Raw genomic sequence first — 23512 nt, 5'->3', positions numbered from 1 at the left:
TTTTGCCTACTTTCAGCCATTCATTTTTGCAAAAGTCAAGCCAAATGTCATTCTGCCAACACTAGATTTCATGTCACTTTTCTATGACCTTAACTGTATACCTTGGTAACCACTTATGAGATGGAAATCTACATATCATCTTGAGGGTTATTTGTATTTGGAATCCTTTGTGTAGCACTGAATTTTTGGGACCACAGATTTTTCAAGCAGAGTCCTGAAATAGAATCCATATATACTATTTCCCCAAATAATAATGTTTCAGGTGCCAAGGATCCTCCTTTCCTCAGCAAAAGTAGCAAAGAAACTGCCAGTCTGTGGTTCCACAATAAGATTCTTTCCTCTCTATCAATTATTATGACAAAGCCACTGATGAAGACTTTAAAGTGCAAATGATAAATGAGTTAAGTAATGAGTTGATATTAATACAAGCAGTCTCCACTTCCCTGCGTATATGATTAACATCAATGAGCCAAATTAATGTGCCATTTGACAGTTTTGAACAAAGAAGTGAATAGAAATCACCAAAGACTATAGAAATAATAATAAAAAGAAATTCTGACCAAGGAACAAATTATTTACAAAAGGTGGCACAATAGAAACACCAGTTAAAAATGGGGAGAGTTTTACTTAAAGGAGCCATTAACCATCTGCAGAACATGATAAACAGCAGGTGGATTAAATCTGCTATTTCAAAGGGTGAGCTGCTGAAAAAAACTAGAGAAAAATTTAAGATGTGGAGGATGTTTACAAATATGAATACAGAATGATAAAGTAACAATACCCCAGGATAAATTGGATGCTTGCAATTCATATTTGCAGTTATTTACAAGCAATATAAATAATAGTAGCAGTTAATGGTCTTATAGGCTTTCACTGGAGGAAGTTAATATAAAATTCTCTGGCCTTTACTCTTTCTAGAAATTAATGAGTTAGTCTATAAAAATGTGTTTTTCTTCACATTGCCTCTCTTTCTGACAACATTCCAAGAAGCAACAGTACTACAGGATAGGTCATCATTTCCCAAACTTGAACATTTGACTCAACAGCAGTGCTTGCAAGAAAATGAACATATATTTCTGGGTTTTTGGTGTATTTTATTTTGGTTTTGAGGCTACACCTGGTGGTGCTCAGGAGTTACTACTGGGTCTGTGCTCAAATATCACTCCTGGCAGCCTTGAGAGACCACATGGAATGCTGGGGATCAAACCCAGGTCAGCTGCATGCAAGGCAAATACCCTATTCGCTGTGCTATCTCTCCAGCCCCAAAATGTATATTTTTGAACCGCACTTTGTGGAGCCCAGCACTGTGACTCCTCATCAACCCCCAGTTAGTGCAAAAGGACCAGGAGGGCTCTATTTTCAGGCAGGCTCTTAGGTAAATTATTTGGGGATTTGTTAAAATGGCCTCAAGTAGAGAGTTGGCCAATCTTGTGTTTCTGGGAAAGGGAAGTGCTGCTGACTTTAAAGCTCAAACTCACAGAAAGACAGATGAGATGAAAGGCAAAGTCAGGGTCTCCCAGAAAGCAAGAGGACAGTGTCTCTCAATAGGTAGCTGTACAGAAAGAGTTGACTTTCTGTTGTGGAGGAAATAAACAGCCTATGATAGAAGCAGTGAAACATCAGGGACTTCCTTGGCTAGCATTTGCAAGGCAGAAACCTTACCTCTAGTGCCATCTCACCAGCCCCCGTTTTGTTATTTTTATATTGAACTTTCTCCTTTTGGTTTAGTAATCTTATTGCAGAAGATTGTTAACCTTGTGAAGAATATTTGAAGAAACACAAATAGAATGAAGAATAAAAACTGCTTCCATTCCCTACACTCAAATCTAACTATTAACATCATGGTCCAGAATTTTTTCAGCTCCAATTTATGTTTTATTCTACATGAAATAATTTTATTTTTACCTTTCCCCTCATGCTGTTACTATCATCAGCACACTCCCACAATAACCATAGTTCAGTATTCCTAAACTCTGTTTCCTACAAAAGAAAGCTTTCCCACAGTTCTGATTTCCTTACTTCCATTCACATGATTTAGAATAAAATGTCACAGAAAATTTTAAGTTAATAATGCCTATTGCCATTTTCACAGTGTGCAATTTCATAAGAGGATATAGTTTATTTAAATGTCAATCAACAAATTATTTTCCAGACATGTGTATGGTATATCTCAATTACCATCTAAAAACATCACTTTGTGTGTGTATGTACTAAGCCTGACACAGGTATTAACAGACACAGGTTTGCTACTCATGAAATTAATTGATGTTATTCCCATGCCTATTTTCATACCATTTTTAACTTTAACTTAAAAAAAAATTAAAATAGGGGCTGGAGCAGTGGCACATGGCATAAGGCCTTGCACACGCTAGCCTAGGACAGACCGTGGTTCGATCCTCCAGCATCCATATGGTTCCCCAAGCCAGGAGCGATTTCTTTTTTTTTTTTTTTTTTTTGGTTTTTGGGCCACACCCTGTGACGCTCAGGGGTTACTCCTGGCTATGCGCTCAGAAGTTGCTCCTGGCTTCTTGGGGGACCATATGGGACGCCGGGGGATCGAACTGCGGTCCATCCTAGGGCTAGCGCAGGCAAGGCAGGCACCTTACCTCCAGCGCCACCGCCCGGCCCCGCCAGGAGCGATTTCTGAGTGCATAGCCAGGAGTAACCCCTGAGTGTCACTGGGCATGGCCAATAAACAAAAAATAAATAAAAATAAAAATAAGTTTTTATTTAAAAAGGTCAAGAGCGGGTCAGAGAGAGAGAGAGAGAGAGAGAGTATGGAGGGAAATGCACTCATCTGGGATAAAGTCAAGTTAGGTTCAATTCCTAGCACCAATATGATCCACCAAACAGGGCCAGGAAGAGAGTGCTAGGACTAATCACTGAGCGCAGTTGGATGAATTCCCTTTCTAATTTCCTCAATATTTACTGTGCCTATGCAAAAACAAAAACAAAAACAAAAATCCTTGCCACACCACCCCTCCTTCCTTTTATCTTTTCTTCTTTTTTTTTTTTCATTCTTGTGGTTATTGTACTTGTTGTTGTGGTGCTTTTTAAGTTTCTGGTTTTGGTATTTTATTTGATATTTGTTTCTTTTTTGTTTTGTTTAGTTTATATTGTTTTTGTTGTAGGTTTTTGTTTTTTGTATTTTTTGTTTAATTTTTCTTTTTGTTATGTTTTTCTTCTTTTTAAGTTGATATTTATAACCTCTAGATGGACTTCCCTTGGTTTTTGTTTGTTATTTTTTTATTTTTTGCCTTTTACTTTTTCTTCTTTTCTGTTGTTTTTTTTTTTTTTTTTCAAACAGAACCACATAACTTGAATCATCTTGTTTTGCCTCATAAATTGAGGGGATAAATGGATGGTACCAACCAAACAGTCATATGAACACTGAGCAGAATTAAAAAAGGGTCAGACTTAAACACCAAACCCAAAGTCATTGACAAAAGAATCGATAGCCAATCTTTAACAAGCTATTCACAGAGGGGACCAGTTATCCAAGTAGTCCGGGGGCAATGGAGAGAGATGCTGGGAACTGGAGTGGAGGGAGAACAACACTGGTAGTGGGAATACCCCTGATTCAATACCACTATATACCACAAATATTACTGTGAAAGATTTGTAATTCATGTTGGTCACAATAAAAATAATTAAAAAAAAGAGAAATCAACTACTTTTCAGAATGTATTAAGGACCTTTGGCCATGTATGTAAGATAGTTTTTAAAGTTATTTTGACATTTAAAAAAGAAGGCATCTTCTTGGAGTAAGGGGCCAATTCATTATTTATCATTGATGACATGACTATATTTATTTGAATATTATTTTATTTGAATATAGTAATACAGTATTTTTAACAACTACAGCTTTATAACTCTAGTATTTTCATAATATAGTTAGACCTTGTATTAAAATTATTTGTTTTTCTGAGAAGGAGAGATAAATAGAAACTTCCTCAAAGAAGAATATGATGGTCATAAAGCATGTGAAAAAATGCTCCATTATCAGGAAGATGCAAATCTAAACAACAATGAGATATCATCTTACAACACAAAGACTGGCACACACCAAAAAAGTACAGGAACAACCAGTGCTGATGTAGATATAGAGAAAAAGGAACTTTTATTCACTGTTGGTGGGAATGTCTACTGTCCAGCCTTTTTGAAAAACACTATGGACTGTTGTATATGTAAATATTTTAGGGGATTACTATGTTACTAACCCTAACCTGATTGGTGATTGTGCCCTACCCTAGGGTGTGACCTGGCATTCTGCCCCCCACCCTAGGGTGGTACCTGATTCTGCTTCCACCATTGAGTGGTATCTGATCCCACCATTGGGTGGTACCTGATTCTGGGGGATAAAAACAAGGGTCTGTGGAAGGCGAGGGGCTTTTTGCTGGAACTAAGGCTGAGTCTTTGGACTTCAGTCTTGTCCACCGAATAAAGCTAATATTTCCACAAGCCTGACTATCTCCGAGCTGTTTACCCAACGTTTCTTCTCAGAACCGTCAGCTAGACAGGGTGGCAGAGGCGTGCTCCGAGCTGGAAGAGAAAGGCCTCATCCTCCATCCCTCCATCAGTCAACCTCTTCAGGGGCTGACTTGCAACAATGGACATTCATCAAAAAACTATAAATAGAATTCTCGTAGAACCCAGTTATAGCACTCCTGGGAATATACCCTAAAGGTGTGTATATATATATATATATATATATATATATATATATATATATATATATATATATATATAAAGGTAGAAGTCTCCTGTATTCCTATGAATATTGCAGCACTGTTCATGATAGCCAAAATTAGGAAACAACCCAAGAACAAGTAAGTAAATAAAGAAACTGATATGCCTACACAATGGAATACTATGCTGCTGTTAGGAAAAAATAAATCATAAAATTTGCTTATAAACTGATGAATATGGAGAGTTTTATGCTGTGCAAAATGAGTCAGGGGGAGAGGATAGAAATAGAACGACTAATTTCATTTGTGGTATATATTTTTTAAAAAAGACAGTATGGTAATAATACCCAAAGACAATTGGACAAAGTCAAGGAAAACCAGGTCATGGTAGAAAGATTGCCGCAAAGAACAGGGAGGTGCAGTTAGGGCAGAGAAGAAATCACCGTGACAATGAGAGTTGGAAATGATCACTCTGGACAAGAAAGGAGTGCTGAAAGGAGGTAAAGAGATATGCATGATATCCCTTCAGTGTAACAATATTACAAATCACAGTGTCTCAAAAGAAAAACAAGGAAAACAGAGAAAAAGAGCAGAGAGAGAGAGAGAAAGATATATATATATAGATAGATAGATATAGATATAGATATATATATACAGAGAGAGAGAGAGGGAGAGAGAGAGAGAGATCTGTCATAGAGGCGGGTAGGGTGAGGTGAGGAGGGAAGTGGGATTTTGTAGTGGATAATGTGTACTAGTGAAGGGATGGGTGTTGGACATTTTATGACTGAAACTCAATTATGAATGAATTTCTAACTGTATCTTATGGAGATAGGGAGGAGGGAGATTTGGGACATTGGTGATGGGAATGTTACACTGGTGAAGGGGGGTGTTCTTTACATGACTGAATCCCAAACACAATCATGTTTGTAATCAAGGTGTTTAAATTAAAATATTAATTAAAAAGAACTTGTGCCTCAAAAAGAAATAAAGAGAAAAATGAAATCATATTATTACTACTTGAAAGTGGCATGATACAATACATGGAAGATCCTTGAAATAATAAAGCAATATACCAAAAAAAACCATAATTCCATTTTCATTTAGTTTTAATTTTTATCTACAAAATTATTCTTTACTCCCATTCAAAAGCTTTGTGGGGATGCCCAGTTCTTTTCATTCTTCATATTTGTGTACTGTCTTTTTCCTTTAAATTATTCTCTATTATTTCTGTAGGTAAATCTATTTTTTTTTCCTCTTGGGCCACACTCAGTGGCGGGCAGAGCTTACTCCCTGGCTCTGAGCTCAGGTATGACTTTCAGGGGACCATATGGAGTGTTGGAGATTGAATCCAACTTGGCTGCATGCAGGGGGTACGTATTGTTGCTCTGGCCCTGTAGCTAAATATTTTGTGTGTAGATAAGTCATTTTAAGTTCAATTCAAGAGGCTTTAGTTTTGCACATAACCATGAATTGCCATGTCTATGGTAGAAGAGGATAATTCCTGTTCTCTTCCATTTGTTCACCATTTTTTTGGGGGGGGTTTCTGGGCCACACCTGGTGATGCGCAGGGGTTACTTCTGGCTATGCGTTCAGAAATCGCTCCTGGCTTGGGGGACCGAACCTCGGTCTGTCCTGGGTCATCCATATACAAGGCAAATGCCCTAATGCTGTGCTACTGCTCCAGCCCCACTCTTCTCCAGTCTTATGCTTTAAATTGGAATCACATTCCTAGGACATAGGAACATTATTGTTAAAGGGGAGAGAGGATTTGTGGGGGGAGGGGAGGGCTTTCTTTTTTTGTTTTAAACAAACTTACTCAAGCATCACTTGCAATTCTCATTTGTCAAATTAACTGGATCCTGGGTCTGTGTCTAAACTTGGGGGGAAGAGGTGAGAATTGGAGCACACCCGTCTGTGCTCAGGGCTTATTCTGGCTGTGCCAGGGATCACTCTTGTGATTCTCATAGATAATATACCGTGTCCTTTTGATTTTCTAGAAGCTTTTCCTTTTTTGAAGGACCTAGGCCTTCCCTGCATGGGGCCTCTATTTCTGCAATCTGTGGTGGTTCATTTTCCCCATCCACAAAGAGTTTAGGATTTACATTGCAAAGGTTTGTGGTCCTCATGTCTTTGAGCTACTTCAAGTCTAGGCAGTATCTTCTTAGTTTGAGTTCCCATTATCAGAACCCCCTTATTTATATGTCTGTAACATTCCTCCTTAGGGAAAAACGTTTTTTTATGGAGAGGAAGATGAATTTAGAAAGGGAAGAGAGTACTGAATTTTATTAGTTGTATTTCCCCACCCCCATAGTTTTGAAGGTCTTGAAGCACCAAGTATCCAGTTTTAGCTAGGAAGATAAAATCAAAGATTCTAGAGACTTAGTATCACCCAGCTTTGGCATTATTTACCTACTGAATTGACTCTTTTGAACAATGTTTTCTCAGCTGTGCTTGAGTTTGTGACTATGTTTGTCCAATGGCAAATTAGCTCAAGGAGGTAACAAGGTTAGTGTGTCAATCCATAATCTTGAGCGACTGATGAAATTTACTGCCAACTGGTGTCAAGGCAGGAACATTTTTAAAGGATTAATAACCTTGCTGGCTATACCAAATATTATCCTTTCCACAAATAAAATTGGGTAAAGAAATAGAAAAAGCAATTGGTATTTAAAAATTTCAAACAATTATATGATAATTTCATAAATACATCTTCCATAATTCTAGGTGGTCTGAGAGAGAAGTTGTTCTTTTTGGTTCCCCGATAATACAATGAACACATATTATGAGTGAGGTAATACTGCATGCCAACAGTTACTGAATTTCCCTGCTGCCAACCCACATGGTTCCTACAATAACCTAAAGAAAAACAGGCCCAGTTGGTCTTTTTATTTGTACATGGAAATAGTAAAATTTACACCTAAATTTACTGGAAAGTTTTTGATCTTAACTTCTCTGATGAAAGATATAAGGGGAGGAGAAAAATTGAGATCAAAACCTTGGTCCTGGTTCCGCCTTTTTTTTAAGTTTGATAGGGCTATCTCTGCAAGTGTGTCTCAACAGAAATGCATTGTTTCCTAGTGTAGATGTGTGAAAGCAAAGTGCTGAGAGCGTTGGTTGCTTCTGAGGAATATTCATGAGGGAAAAATCTGCTTTAGAGCTCTCTGGGCTTTCACATGTCTGACTTCTCCCTGGAGACTCTAGTTTGTTTTGTTTTAGTGCAAGCTAGGATGCTCTTCAAAAGGGACACCATTCCATCAGGACACCATCCATGATGTAATAGCCCCCATTGTGATGATGTCAGCTTAGCTCCAATACTTCCGTCAAGATTCTATTCTATCTGAGTGGGAGAAACTATTCACCCAACATCCTTCAGATAAGGGGCTAATATCCAAAATATACAGGGCACTGACAGAACTTTACAAAAAAAAAAACATCTAATCCCATCAAAAAATGGGGAGAAGAAATGAACAGACACTTTGATAAAAAAGAAATACAAATGGCCAAAAGACACATGAAAAAATGCTCCTCGTCACTAATCATCAGAGAGATGCAAATCAAAACAACGATGAGATACCACCTCACACCACAGAGATTGGCGCACATCACAAAGAATGAGAACAATCAGTGCTGGCGGGGATGTGGAGAGAAAGGAACTCTTATCCACTGCTGGTGGGAATGCCGTCTAGTACAGCCTCTATGGAAAGCGATATGGAGGTTTCTTCAAAAACTGGAAATTGAGCTCCCATTCGACCCAGCTATTCCACTCCTAGGGATATACCCTAGGAGCACAAGAATACAATACAAAAACCCCTTCCTCACACCTATATTTATTGCAGCACTATTCACAATAGCCAGGCTCTGGAAACAACCAAGATGCCCTTCAACAGACGAATGGCTAAAGAAATTGTGGTACATATACACAATGGAATATTATGCAGCCGTCAGGAGAGATGAAGTCATGAAATTTTCCTATACATGGATGTACATGGAATCTATCATGCTCAGTGAAATAAGTCAGAGGGAGAGAGAGAGACGCAGAATAGTCTCACTCATCTATGGGTCTTAAGAAAAATAAAAGTCATTTTTGTAACAATCCTCAGAGACAATTAGAGGAGAGCTGGAACACCAGCTCACTCCATGAAGCTCACCACAAGAGTGGTGAGCACAGTTATAGAAATAACTACACTGAGAACTACCATAATCAAGTGAATGAATGAGGGAACTGGAAAGCCTGTCTGGAGTACAGGTGGGGGTGGGGTGGGATGGAGGGAGATTTGGGACTTTGGTGGCGGGAATGTTGCACTGGTGAAGAGGGGTGATCTTTATAGGACTGAAACCTTATCACAATCATTTATGTAATCAAGATATCCAAATAAAGAGAAAAAAAAAGATTCTATTCTATCTTCAAATAAGGTTAAGTTGAAGCTTGAAAATCTTCGAAGTTGAAATGGTTTTAAAGAAAATAACTTTTGAGTGCATCACATATTGGTTTTAAAAATAAAGCAGCCAGATCACCCTTTCCTAGATACCCTTGCATAGACATTCATATATTCTCTTCACAGTGAAGAGAATAATCTGCATGACTGTGAGCCAATGAAATTTTATTTACAATGACAAGCAGTGGGCTAAATTTGATTGAAGGGTCAAAAATATACCAACCCTGTGCTAGAACACACTCACCCATTCCACCCCCTGCCCATTTCTCCCACTCTATCTCAATTCTACACATGCATCATTTTATTATCATAAAATTTTAAGCTTAAGAATGACTATTGGGGCCAGCGTGATGGCGCAGCAGTAGGGCATTTATTTGCCTTGCATGCAGCTGACCCAAGATAGACTGCAGTTCAATGTCCCCCAAGCCAGGAGCAATTTCTAAGTGCATAGCCAGGAGTAACCCCTGCACATCGCCGGGTGTGGCCCAAAAATTAAAAAAAAAACTATTATCAGATCATGAGAATTCAAAAATTAATTGCTGAGCACACTTCTCTTATATCTAATATATATACACATATATACTAAAAATCTAAAAAGACATTATTCTGTAAACAGAAGGCTGTAAAAATAATCTTGATTGAGTTCAGAGTAGCAATTACATTAGTAAAAAGTAATTAATATAAATATAAAGCTTGATGATTATTAAGTACATAAGAGATTTTATTGGCAATGATCTACCTTCAATTGTGGATTCTAATTTGTAGGATCTCTCAAATGCCCCATGCTTGGTTCTTAGAGAAGGGTTATGCCTTTGCCAGGTCTATGAAGGTGAAAGAAAAAGGAGGGTTTGGATGAGGTACTAGGAATGCCACGGTGCCCTGTCAATATGGTTCTTTAATACACAGTGTAGACACTGAGTCTCTGAAAAGAAATCATCTGAAAACTCTTCATTCTTGCCTTTTCCTTGAAAAATCTTTATACCCCTCAGTGAAGTGAGCATCTAGAACTGTTTTCCTATTGCATTAGCGACAATCACCATCACAAAGTATTCAAGCTGAAAAAGAGGCACTGGATGGACATCAGGATAAAATAATAATATAATAATTAGGCCTAGGAGTTGGGAAGCAGGTTTGGATTTGAACTTTGCCTCTTACTATGTAGAGAAATAAGAAAATATTCTAAGGAAGTTTCTTTATCTACATGGGAAACATATAGCCTTTAAACACTGCTCTTACCATCTGTTGGAACTATTATCAGGGAAAGGAAGACTGACAGTTGTGCGAAAGCCTCCTTGACTGCTGCCTTCCTCCTTTGCACAGAGGAATGCACTTGTCCATATAGAAGTGTATCCTGGCACACTTAACTCTCAAATACAAATTCCACTCAATTATGTTGACTTATTTGCTCGAGGCTACACCCAGAGGTGTTCAGTGTTACTTGAGAGGCATGGCTTGTGGATTGGTTACTCTCAGAAATGCTTGAAGGACAAAACAAAATCAACATACAAAGCTGTGTTCCAGCCCTTTGAGCTATCTTCTCCATTTATTTTGTAAAGGTTTAGAAAATTCCATAAAGTACCTATGAATATGTAAGTGCCTAGTACAGAGAGGACACCCAAGGATAAAGTTACTGCCATTATTACTTTGTCCTTTAAGCAAGGGACAGAAAGTGAGTTTATGAAGGACAATTGAGTTAGGCAAGAATGTAGGAAAAAGAGAGCTCACCACACACAGCTGGTATGATTACTGTTTAGTTACTACAATGTTCAAATTTGGGGCTAACAAATTTTCCTAGTCACTATAATTCACACCTATACCAAGGAAATAAGGAATTGCAATAGTTCTTGGTTACCATAGTTACGAATTCTTTCTCCCTTGACAATTTTAAACTGTTCAGAAAGCTTTGGTAAAAACGAAAAAAAATTTGGTTCATCTAGGTTTTATTTTGTAGGTTGTTTTGCTAAACTACCATAGTGTTCTGCTCTTGGATTTACTTTTATGTCCCATTTCCCTTAGGTTCGTTTTAAATTCTGCACCAATGAAGCCTTTAAAAGCAAGCTGAGGAATAAAAGGCAGAAGGGATGGGCAGTTATTGGCAATATGCTTTCATTAATTACTTTTAAGTTCTTTGCACACTACTCTTTAAAAGGCCCAATTGGGGAACTGGGAGGTAGAACAGAGGTTAGTGTAAATGCCCAGCCTGAATCACCCTCGGGTTAATTCCTCGAATCACACAGTCTCTTGAGCATTACCAGGAGCTGCCCGGGAGGACTCCAGCACTGTCTGCTCCTGGATATTCCTAGTAACTGCAGGTATCAAGCAGCATTAAATCCTCCAGCTAATGCCCTGAACCAGCAGCCTTGCTAGCCAAGAACAGCACTTTATGAGCACTGCGTTGGAGGCATCTTCCCTATCAACAACCCCCCCCACAAAGATGCAAGTTTTTAAAAGGGGATGTTTATTTTTATGTAAGTAGACGTGGGGATGAATAAATAAAGAAATTAGTGAAATAAATAAATAGCATAAATAAATTAATGAAAATACAAATAATGGATTAGTTAAAAAATCTTCATAGCCTCTATATTCTGGGCAAGTCATTACATTTAAAAAAAATCAAAACCTCTACACAAACCAATCAGTAGAGTCTAGAACTTTAAGAGAAGCACTCTGAACATTCTGATTATTAAATAGAGTGAGAGCAAGAGAAAATGGAGATGGTCCTTAAAACAGAGGCTTATCAGCAAGCTCATAATTCCGCTGAACTTTAATTTATCTTTAATTTTAATAACTTCATGATGCTCCCATACCCTCCCTTTCCAAGCCCCAATGAACGCTCGGAAGCCCCAGATTTATGGCCCATAAGCAGAGCTCAGGAACACCTTTGACTTATGGGTGTAAAAGCCACCAATTCTTTATGCCAGGTCGTAATCTTCCTCAATGCTACACGGCTTCTGATAGAGGCACCCTGGATGGCATTTGGCTTGACTGGCTTCCCAAACAAGAAAGAGGAGATGCCATCTTGCAGCTTCTCAAGCTCTAAAGCATGCTTCCTCCACAGAGAGCAAGGGTGTGTTGTTCAGTGACATCAGATTGAAAATAGTAACAATGCTGCTACTGCTGCTGCTACGATTACTGTTACTGCTGCTGCTGCTACTGTTACTACTACTGCTGCGATGACAATTACTGCTACTACTACTTTTACTATTGCTGTGGTAGCTAGTAGTACTAGTAGTACCATGACAATAACTACTACTATGACAATGACTACTGTTCCGACTACTTTTACTACTGCTGTTGTTACCAGTAATAGTACTAGTAGTAGACTATGACAATAACTACTACTGCTATTGCTGCTATTTACCACTATCACTGCTAGTATTGTTACTATTGCTACTATTTACTACTATTTCTACTGATTATCACCACCACCACAACTATATCACTATTACTATAACACTAGTAAAAACAACACTTAGTTATAATTAGTATTATTACTACAGCTATTAGCAATAGTAAATTCATTTTGTTACAATAAATAACAAAATAAGTCATTCAAAAGTTTTCTAAACATTCGTATGTGTCATTTTTAGATATACTCTAGATGTTATACATGAGGAAAATTAAAAATATTGGGAGAGGTAAGGCATAAATTATTCTGGAGACTAAGATAAAACCTTACTCCAGGCTTTCCTTATACTGCTCTTTGCTTCTCCGGAGGCATCCTGTATTGTGATAGTTTCTGAAGATTTAGTACAGAGACCTAAGAACAGACAACACATCTATGATTCTAGCACTCTGGCTACTCAATTACATGATAACTTATAAACGATAAGTCCTAGAATAGACAAATTGCTTTGAAATGTAATCACAATTTTCTCCTTGCAGAACACAGTAGGGTTGACTACTCCAGCCAAGATCAGATTAACTTAATTTTGAAAACATCTCCAGTATTCCAGTGAGAGTTGAATCTTTTTCTTCCTTTTTAAAATTTTTTTTATTTTTGGGCCACACCTGAACACACTCAGGGGTCACTCCTGGCTCTGTTCTCATAAATAGCTCTTGCCAGGCTCAGAGGAAAATATGGGATGCCGGGGATTGAACCCTGGTCTGTCCTGGGTTGGCAGCATGCAAGACAAACACCTTGATGCTGTGCTATCACTGTGGCCCCCTTTTTCTTTCTCTTTTTTCTTCAGGTGCAAGGTAATACAGTTCAAATAGACTCCATAACTACAATTAGGAATCATAGGAAGAATAAGGAATGTCCAGAGTGGGGATTTTTCAAGGGTTCCTGTGTTGAGGGATGGCTGACACTATCTCACTGAACTAGAAGTCCTAGAACAAGGACTTCTAACACTTAGCTCTCACTGGTTTCTAAAGCTGATAATGAGTGGTCTTGTTACTGTTATCTTGGGTACTAACTAGAGTGCAATAGAATATACAGAGAAATGACTGTGACATCTACAGAAGCAGAGTCTTCGATTGAGTGCTTAACACTAAGTAGTTTATATCAAGAATAGTATATGATCCAGCTTTGATACACTATGTATCTATAAGAAAGCTGATGAACTTGAGATTTTATGCAGTGGCCATGCAGGTTTCTGGTCTATTAGATGTGAGGTGGAATCCATCTCATCTGTAGGAATGAGGTCAAGGGGTCCTGATCATGAGGACCTAAGTTCCATTGGCTTATGGTGCTTCACTACAGCTAGTCAAGTGGATGTTAGATCTATCTCAAATACAATCTCAAATATCTAGTTATAAGAATTCAAAATCAAGTCATAATGAAATTTTATTTCATTAAGCTTCCAGGTCTGGGAAAGATGCCAGTAAATTGCTCTCTTGACATATCAGAGAGGGGGAAGGGAGGGAGGGAGCTTTCAAAGTCTCAAGCTGCTCTTGTCAGAAAGCACACCTCCATGAACTAGCTGAGCAAGAGGATGAATCAAATACTTCTCTTCCCTTATCCTTGAAACTGCATGCAGATCAAATTCCTGGGTGCTCACTCTCAGACTTCTAGTTGCACAGTAGACAAAGGACATGAGAGAAGAATAAAAAAAATCAACTCCAACTGTAAACCAATTCTGACAGCTTTAAGAAAGATTCTGAGTGTCTAGCTGAGCTTTGTGGCAAGAATTATAATTATCAACAGAATACGGTCTCAGGGGCTGGCGAGGTGGCGCTAGCGGTAAGGTGTCTGCCTTGCAAGCGCTAGCCAAGGAAGGACCACGGTTCGATCCCCCAGCGTCCCATAGGGTCCCCCAAGCCAGGGGCAATTTCTGAGCACTTAGCCAGGAGTGACCCCTGAGCATCAAACGGGTGTGGCCCGAAAAACCAAAAAAAAAAAAAAAAAAGAATATGGTCTCAAGCGATAGATTGTTCAAAAGTATGATCTATCTTTATCTCTAGCTCTACTTCTATTTCTATCTCTATGACCATCCTTGGAAGTCATCAAATCTTTACCCATGTAAATGACTAAGGAACAAAATGATTGAGTGATTCATCAGCTTGTATTTTACTAGAGATAAAAATTCCTGGTTTCAGATTCTAGATTATCGCTCTGCCATCCACATAGTTCCCTAGTCTTAAATTTCTAGAACATCACAGATTTTTTGAAACAAGCTAGCAAGTCAGTGTACCCTAGAGACCTTTGCGTTGGAAAGAAAAAATATTGCAAAGGATTCACATGAATTAATCCAACATATATGTGTTGGGTGCTTGTGTGCTAAAGGCATTCTCCTTTGAGTTCTATCCAAAGCATTGGAAGTGGGTAATTCTATAGGAAAGTATTCCTAATTTCTGCATTAGGATTGAGTTGTATAAATGTTTTTATTTCTCGAAAATATTTTGTTTGTTTTTGGGCCACCACCTAGTGACACTCAGGGGTTACTCCTGGTTATATGCTCAGAAATCGCTCCTGGCTAGGGAAACTGGGAATTGAACCAGGTCTGTCCTGGATCTGCCTCATGCAAGGCAATGCCCCCACTACTGTGTTATTACTCTGGCCTCTATGTCTCAATTTTTTTGTTTTGTTTTGTTTTGGTGTCATACCCAGTAGTACTTGGGGCTTACTCCTGGCTCTACACTCAGAGATCACTCTTGGGGGTACTTCAGGGACCATATGGAGTGATGGAGAGTGACCAAGTCCATTGCATAAAACACCCTACAAACTGCTCTATCGCCCTAGTCTCTTTATCGAATATTTGCAGAATTTCTTTAAAACATACTTACAAAAATGAAGTTCTAAAAGAAACAAGATTGAGGTAACCTTACTCTTCCACCTCACATGCTTAATGAAATCCTCAATGTCAGGACGTGTTTGAAGGCTGATCTTTATGCTTCTATGGGTGTTTTGCTCTATGACTTTAATATCATTCCCAAAAACGTTGATTGCAAAATTAGGCTTGCTTTTAAATTTAAAAATATATTGGCAGAGTTAAATAGAATCTCTGATGTTGAATGTAAGCTTTTAAGACTGAATTAACTAAAAAAAATTACTTAGTTGATATTTTCTAGCTAAAAAAATATATCAAATTGAATGAGATGAGAGCAATGAAATCATCCTGTAGCTTCGATTTCTACTGGTTGCGATTAAGAATTATCTACTTACAGCAGTTACCTTTACATGCATAGCTCCTTTAGTCTGTTATTAAAATTAAACTCATGTTGCCAAAATACCCTAAGTTGAGGAAGATAGCACAAGACAGTGGGTAACACTGAAAGATATCACAAACGGCAAGTGTTGACTTGCTACAATAAATGGTGCCATTTTTAATTTTCCACACCCTACTAGTGAGAAACCAATATGTAGCATCTACTAATTTTTTTCTCTGTGTTATAAAAGAAAGTCCTCTAGGTTACAAATAGAGACTAAGGAGAGAAAAGGAGGGCCAAAGAGATAGCATAGTGACTAGGATGCTTATCTTGCATGCAGCTGGCTCAGGCATTCCATATGGTCCCTCAAACTCTGTCAGGAATAATCCCAGGGTGTGGAACCAGGAATAAGTCCTAAGCACTATTGGATGTGTCCATACCCATGCCCAAGAGCAGTAGAAGCTGAGGGCCATGGCATGTGCTTCATGAAGACTGTTATGGGCAATTACATAGCTACTGTGACTGCTTTAAAATTTTACTTAACTTTAGCTGATGGATATTTAAAAATCTATATGCCTTCAATCAAGAAAAATGAATGAGTGCTTGAAACAGTTTACTTAAGAAAACAAATTTTATGTCATCTAAATACAAACTTCCCATAAAAATTTAGTTTTCAAGTTTAGTTTTACTATTAGCATAAATATATAACAAATTTCAAAGACTTAGCATAAAAACATATTCTGCTAACAATTTTGATATTGCATATTGCATTAAATTATTAAAATTAACCATTTAAAATTGAATGTGACTACTAAAAAACTAAAAGTACATATATATGTAGTTTTATATATGTATATATACATGTATCACTAAAACTGTTCAGTGAAAATATATAAAAGGTACATATATATTTTCACTGAACAGTGTTAGTCTAGGAGATCCACCAAATAGACCCAGTAGGGCATTATTTTTGTATTAAGTTGTATTCTACACATACACTGACTTGAGAGTACATGCTAATAGGAAGGCAGAACAAAGCAGCCATGGTTCTAAACTAGCTATTGAACGCTGAATAGATGCCTTTCCTGTTTAGTATTGTGATTTTTTTGATTATATACTCTTGTCTTCTATGTGTGTAGACATCAAATGAGAAACTTTAAGCAAGATCAATTATTTTCCCTTTTCCTTTTAAGTGACCTCACTTCAGCACTTCCAATTTTTCATTAGAAAGTTTGGGAACTACAATTAGGAAAGCAAAGAAGTGAAATTCTCTGGTTCAAGTAGGCAAGAAAACTTAGCCCATTGCTTTACTTCTTTCAATGCTCTCCAAATCCTATTTCAGTGATTTCTGGGCCAAATCTGCGTCTTAAATTGTGCCATAATCAACCTATGTCCATTGTTCCCACCTGGACTATTTCTGAGCTAGGGGTCTTCCCTCTTGTTCTCAAATTCTTCAGAAACTATGGTGGACCTGGAGATTTCAAACTGGTCCAGCATACTTCCAAATATTCTCCACCTTCATGTGTTGGTTCTTCAAAACTCTAATTATTGTCACAGAATCTGCAAAGACTTCCTGCTAAATGCAGCAAAGAGCAGTTGTGGAAGGTTGTTGACCTTGCATCTGACACAGACAGTCTGGGTGGAATTTCTCTCACAGATAAATAAAACCAGTTCCTACCAGTTATATAAATGTTCAGCAGAACAGGTTACACGTATCACACAATTACCCAGGGTGAAACACATGGAGGTATTTGGTGATGAGTTTTTATTCAATTAAAACCTACTGGTATAAATGGAATTGTGAGTAATCCTCATTATACCATTACTTTTTGCCTTTTTGATTTGATTTTCATTAACTGCGGTTTTCTGTACTTCTCCCTGGCTTGACTCCACTAGATGGCTTGGTAGCCAAGACCTCCTGCCCTGTCCACTCACACCCCTTCCTCTACAAAGGCAGCATGCATAGAAATCAACATGTAGGAAAGCAGAAAGCACCCACCAGATCCTAGCTGAATACACGTGGGCGAGTTTTTATATATTTTGGTCACTCGATTTCCTCATTTAGAAAAGTTTTAAAAATAATCCTATTGGAATGCTGGAAAAAATTGAAAGAGCTATGACACTTTCAAATACAAAATGTAATAAAAAGTGTCTGGCACTTTCTGGCAATCTAGATTTCCCATTGAGATGGATTTTATTTTAAATGCATGAAGAACTGACGGATGCTGTCATTCAAACTCTCATTCATTCATATCTGGGATTGCATTCAACATGTTTGTTGACATAAATGTAATATTAATTTTGATGCACAACAAAAATCAAAGAGTATTAGTTTCTCATATTTATCTTTTTATAATGTCCCACAAGATGCAAGTAGAAGCTGCCAACTTCTAAGGTGCAGACAGAATAGTTGCAAATGTTCAGTTAATTCTGGTATCAAAGTGCCAAGAGTGTACAGCCTCTGCGTTCTAGGTGTATGTGTCTTGGTCCCATATATTTTTCTGAGCACTTAATTTTGCCTTGTTTTGGATTTTACCTAGTGGAGCTTTAGGACTACTGAAAGTGGTTGCAGAGATCTAACTCAGGCCTCCCCCACACAAGGACTCCCTGATATACTCAGCACTTTGAGACACCCTCCGACATCCACGAACAAATCTAGATGTGATCCTGGAGCCCCCGCTTTTCAAATAATTCTGGTGCCTGAAAGAATTTTCCTTGTATGTACTATAATTTTATTTTCTCTGACTCTCAAAACTCAGGAGAAGCAAACACCACATTCTAGAATCATTTTCAAAACTCCATCAATGAGGATGATGAGCCAATGAAAATGCTCAGGACCCCATTCAGGTACCGACACAACTATTTGGGAGAGCAGTTTGTTGAGACGCAGCCACTACAGCATTTCATGAATCCACTACAACAAGGAGATGTTGAACTTAAAGACATATACATTCTTGGCTACTCATTCAGGATGGTAATTCCGTGTCCCTCTGACACAATTACTATAGAAGTGTTATGTGCTGTTTATAAATGTATGTTCTTGGAGTGAAAGTTCAAAGCTGCCAAATTAAGAGAGTTCCAAAATCTAGAAGTAGGGTTATGACTATTCTCCACATTTGTTTTAATATTTTTACTGCTTCTATAAAACTGTCTCTTGTTTCATTTCTGCTAACAGGTGCCAGCACATGTCTCTGACGAAGTATCATGAGAGGAGGGCCAAAAGAGGATAAGGGGAGTTATTGTCCTGCACTGTCACTTAAGGCATAACCTAAAGCAAGGGAATTCCTCCAAAATCTGCATCTTGTAGGGTCTTAAGGGAGCCAATGCAGAGCTCTGGTGTACATGCCTGCCTCCACTTAGGGTACATTCTCGATTGACCATATCACGCTGAGCCTCTGAAGGTGAGACGGCAGCCTATATTTCTAGAGAGGCCTTCAGCTACTGAAGAGGTCACTGACCTTGTGAAATGCCCAGGTTTACCCTCTGCTGTCAACCACAGTTAGAAAACTCTTCATCCCCCTCCTGCAGCCTCAGCTCCACTGCTTCATGGCCATCACACAGAAGCTCTCTCCCAGACACCCAATCACAGGCGACCTGCTTTGGAGACTTCTACTGCCGAAACCTTCCCAGCTCTTTTGTCTCACCCCCATCTTATGACAGGATCTCATTTAGGCGACAGTAAATTCCATGCCTGAGCTGCATGAAGGCGGACAAGCTTTCCCAGCACAGGGCTTTCTTGTGGATTTATTAATGAATCAGGCAAGAATGCCCCTTTTCTCTTCCATTTGAAGCCAAGACAGGAAAAAAGACTACAAGTAGACTGTCAGTCTTCCTAGAATATGTGCAATTTGAAGGAAAAAAGAAACTGAAAGAATGGTCAAGCAGGATGGAGAAGCCTTTCAACTAGCAGGAGCGTCTGGGGAAAGAGACCTAAGGTGAGATGGAAGCATCAAGTTCAGCCCCACACTGCACCAAGTCCAAGGCAAGACTTTGCCGTTCCATGCAGTGCCTCCTGAATTAAATTCTCCACTTGGTTTCCGTTTTTTTTTTCAAAAAATATTTTTTTTGAGTTTGCAGGTCGAAGGGTCCCTAAAGGCAAGGTTTCTCCTCCCTTCTGTCAGCTCTTCATTGTTGTTTTGCTTCTTTATTCTTTCTGCTTCTACCCAACTCAATTGAAAATTTCATCACAAGTGTCAGAGAATTAAACCCCAGGGAACAGAGCTTTTAGCTTTTCTTTCCTGGCAAAGAGTCAATCTTTGAATATAACTTTGCAAACCTCCCTGATTTTCAGATTTTAAAAGATGCAAAGCCAGTCATTTCAAGGCACATTTGTTTGTTTTTGACAACTAAACATCTGTGACTATATTTCAACTCATGCTTGCAATTACTATTTTTAACAAGAGAAAGAACACTTTTCATTTGGAGGATGCTTTGTCAAAGAAGAAAGAGACACAAGCTAGCTCAGTGGCCTACGTCCTGCAAAGAGAATAGCAGAGCACCCCAAAGAGGAGATACTGAGACTGGTGTGTGTGTGTGTGTGTGTGTGTGTGTGTGTGTGTGTGTGCGCACGCACTCGGGAGTGGGCTGACTGTAAAAATGTTTGACAGACCATTGTCCAGTATCTCTTTTCACAATGCAAACACCAGCAACGCGGTCAAACAGCCAACAACGCTGCGCTAGTACCTGCCTCCCTCTTCCTCTCAACACACAGGTTTTTCTTATTTTTAATGACTCTTTTTTTCTGTAAAGGGCTCAATACTAAATGAGTCACAAAGCAGAATTGTGTTCTTCATTCTGATTCTCATCCTATTAGGTAAACTAGTCTCAGAACCATACCCTGTCACTAGCAAAGCTGATCCAAACCCGGCAATGAATGCAGTCTTTGGGATGCAGAATCTCACACGCTGTAGTAACCCTAGAATGTCTGCTCTTCCATGTGCTTCTTTCAATTCATAGTTTTCTCAGCAGACAATAGGACAAAGCTACGCTTTTGCTCAGCACGCTGTTCCCGGCAGACAGATGTGTAAAACAGAGGTTTACTCACCAAGCTCCCATAAGTCCATCTTTCCCCACCACAAATACTGCTGCTGAGCTGTTACCACCAACGAATCCTCAGAGTCGACCCCGAGAAGGACAATGTGTTGGGATACCGGTTGGTTCCTGAGTCAGCTTGTTCATGAAGTGTTTTCAGTTGAGACATGTGCATGGAGACCCTCTGCACACCTTCAGGTGGTAGACACTTAAAGTCCAGAAGAATAAGCATGTAGCTTTGCTTATGTTTATGGAGCTGGAGCCCAGGGGTGCTCCGATTGGCAGAAATGGAGGAAGGATCAGCCAATCACAGCAAGCCTCCGTTTCAGGGAAACTCCTGCTCATTTATTTCGGATCTTCAGAGATCATCGGCTTTTCTAGGAAGAGCTTTCTTCTCTTATGGAACCGCCAGTGAAAAAATAATCACTTCATTTCCATTCGGGTGTCCTAGGACGCGTCCATCAATGCATATGTCGCTCCTTCTTTGAATCCTCCACACTCCCACTTCTCTTAATGGAACTTTAAGCAGAGGGGGAAAACTGAGAGCTGGTGATGGGCGGCAGATAGTTCATATTCATCAGCCTCCACCTTGTAGGGAGAGAGGAGGGGGGAGTTCTTTGGCTCCATAATGACTGATTCTGTTGCCATGGAAACAGACTGGCTGCAGTGAGTTGGATTCCTATAGAACATCTGCTGCCAGGCCCACAGTCAACCACCATTTCAGCTCCCCCTCCCATCCCCATGCTAGTGAGTTTGCTTTCTTCCCTCATCTCTTCTCATGGAGCTCTGGAGGCAGAAGTGTCACAGACCTGTCCAACTCAATTGGCACCGAGTATCTGCACCTGCTGGTGCTCACGTGCCAGGAGGAGTGTGTGTGTGTGTGTGTGTGTGTGCGCGCGCGTGTGTGTGTGTGTGTGTGTGTGTGTGTGTGTGTGTGCATGCGTGTGCGTGCCAACCCTGGCAGGTTCACGCAGGAGAGAAGCAACACCGATTCCTAGTCAGCAAACAAACAAAAATCCTTTCTGTGCCTCCACCCCAAATTTACGTTTACTGAAAGTTAGCCTGAAGTCTTGGTGTGGATTCTCCTTAAGAAATGTGTCGCCTAACAGTCCTGAATGTCCTTCAATGAAACTTGGTGGTGGCGTTTCCCAGAAAGCACTGTGGTGATTCCTATCAGACCTTTGCAAGGAAGCAGTCACCTGAGAACATCGCCCCAGGATCAATGTCCCATCTGCATTAGAACCCTAGAGTTCTCCCTGGGGATTTCTCAAGCCCATGTATATCCTTTGCTACTTCTTCCTCCCCAGCTTGCAGGGCTAGAGTTAACCTCATTACTGACTTAGGATGCGCTGCTGTTTTCCTCTTTAACAGCAGAGGCCGCCACTGAGCAGGAAACTGGGGCCAACACACATTGGGATCAGAGTTACAACCTGGAATCTTTAGAGATGGACAGAAACCCGCCAGGGTCAAAGGAGCATTTGTTCTACTTTATCACAGAGCGAAAAGAAATATTCTATTACCCATTTTCAGAATCACAGGAGAATCTTTTCTTTTTTTTTTTTTTTTTTTTTTTTTTTTTTTTTTTTTTTTTTTTTTGGTTTTTGGGCCACACCCTGTGACGCTCAGGGGTTACTCCTGGCTATGCGCTCAGAAGTCGCTCCTGGCTTGGGGGACCATATGGGGCGCCGGGGGATCGAACCGCGGTCCGTCCGAGGCTAGCGCAGGCAAGGCAGGCACCTTACCTTTAGCGCCACCGCCCGGCCCCTAAAATCTTTTTGTTTTGTTTTTTTGTTTGTTTGTTTGTTTTTTGGCCACACCCGGCAGTGCTCAGGGGTTTCTCCTGGCTGTCTGCTCAGAAATAGCTCCTGGCAGGCACGGGGGACCATATGGGACACCGGGATTCGAACCAACCACCTTTGGTCCTGGATCGGCTGTTTGCAAGGCAAACGCCGCTGTGCTATCTCTCCGGGCCCAGGAGAATCTTTTCTTTCCTCAAACTCAGCAAGTTCGGTTTGGATTAGGCTGCAAACCTTGGCTCTTCAAATCTAGAGGAACTTGCCCACTTACCAAGCATCCTATTGTCTCATACAAAAGAGTGGCCAGACCTTCCTTTATTCCTAAAGGAGTCTCAGAATCTTCCACCGCTGTCCATCTCACTGGATGCTGAATTCACTCACTCTTTGTGCCACTATGAAGCTGGGAAGGAAATCTCATACAAGACCTGCCTTCTAAGGACTGACCTTTGGCGTTTTACTAGGCTCTATCTTGACTATCTTCATACTCGAGTACTACAAAGTACTTAGGATGATTTACTCATGGTTTCTCTACCAACTTTCTGTAATATCAATCAATGCTCCTATTCAGAAAAATGTCTATCGTTTACCCTCTCACCCTGCTGAGACAGTCAATCACTTCTTCTGGCCCACTGACTTTATGCAAAAATGCCCTTTCAAACAGGTCTTCTCTACCAAAACACAACAACTTAACCAACGAATAGTTAATGTTTATATGCCAGGCAACTGTGATAGGAAAGAAAGAAATTGATTTTTCTTTCCTTTCTGGATTTGAGCTAAAATAAGCAGGGAAATTAAAATTTAATGAATTAGAAGTGAGAGGAATAAGCACAGGAGTAATTATCCAAAAGTCCTAGCTAAGAGAGAGCAGGATGGGGCCAGAGTGATAGCGCAGAGGTAAGGCCTTTGCCTTGCACACGGCTGATCCAGGACAGACTTTGGTTCCATACCTGGCATCCCATATGGTCCCCTA

At 39.6% G+C, this 23512-nt stretch overlaps 1 protein-coding gene across 3 annotated transcripts in view; it reads right to left on the bottom strand.

Annotated features, from left to right (window-relative positions):
• Positions 1-23512, bottom strand: part of ELMO1 (engulfment and cell motility 1) — a 514761-nt gene that overhangs the window by 140225 nt on the left and 351024 nt on the right. Inside the window, exon 1 of one of the 3 annotated variants that reach the window (XM_049781866.1) lies at positions 20760-20960. The exons of the other annotated variants lie outside the window; for them this stretch is intronic. The gene's annotated coding sequence lies outside the window, so the exon portion shown is untranslated. Of the gene's footprint in view, positions 1-20759; positions 20961-23512 lie in introns of those variants that run through there. 3 annotated transcript variants of the gene reach the window in all.

This window comes from Suncus etruscus, chromosome 10 (genome assembly GCF_024139225.1).
Source record: "Suncus etruscus isolate mSunEtr1 chromosome 10, mSunEtr1.pri.cur, whole genome shotgun sequence".
Lineage (NCBI taxonomy): Eukaryota > Metazoa > Chordata > Mammalia > Eulipotyphla > Soricidae > Suncus > Suncus etruscus.
The sequence above is the reverse complement of the archived record's forward strand: the minus strand, read 5'-3'. Positions and strand labels throughout refer to the sequence as shown.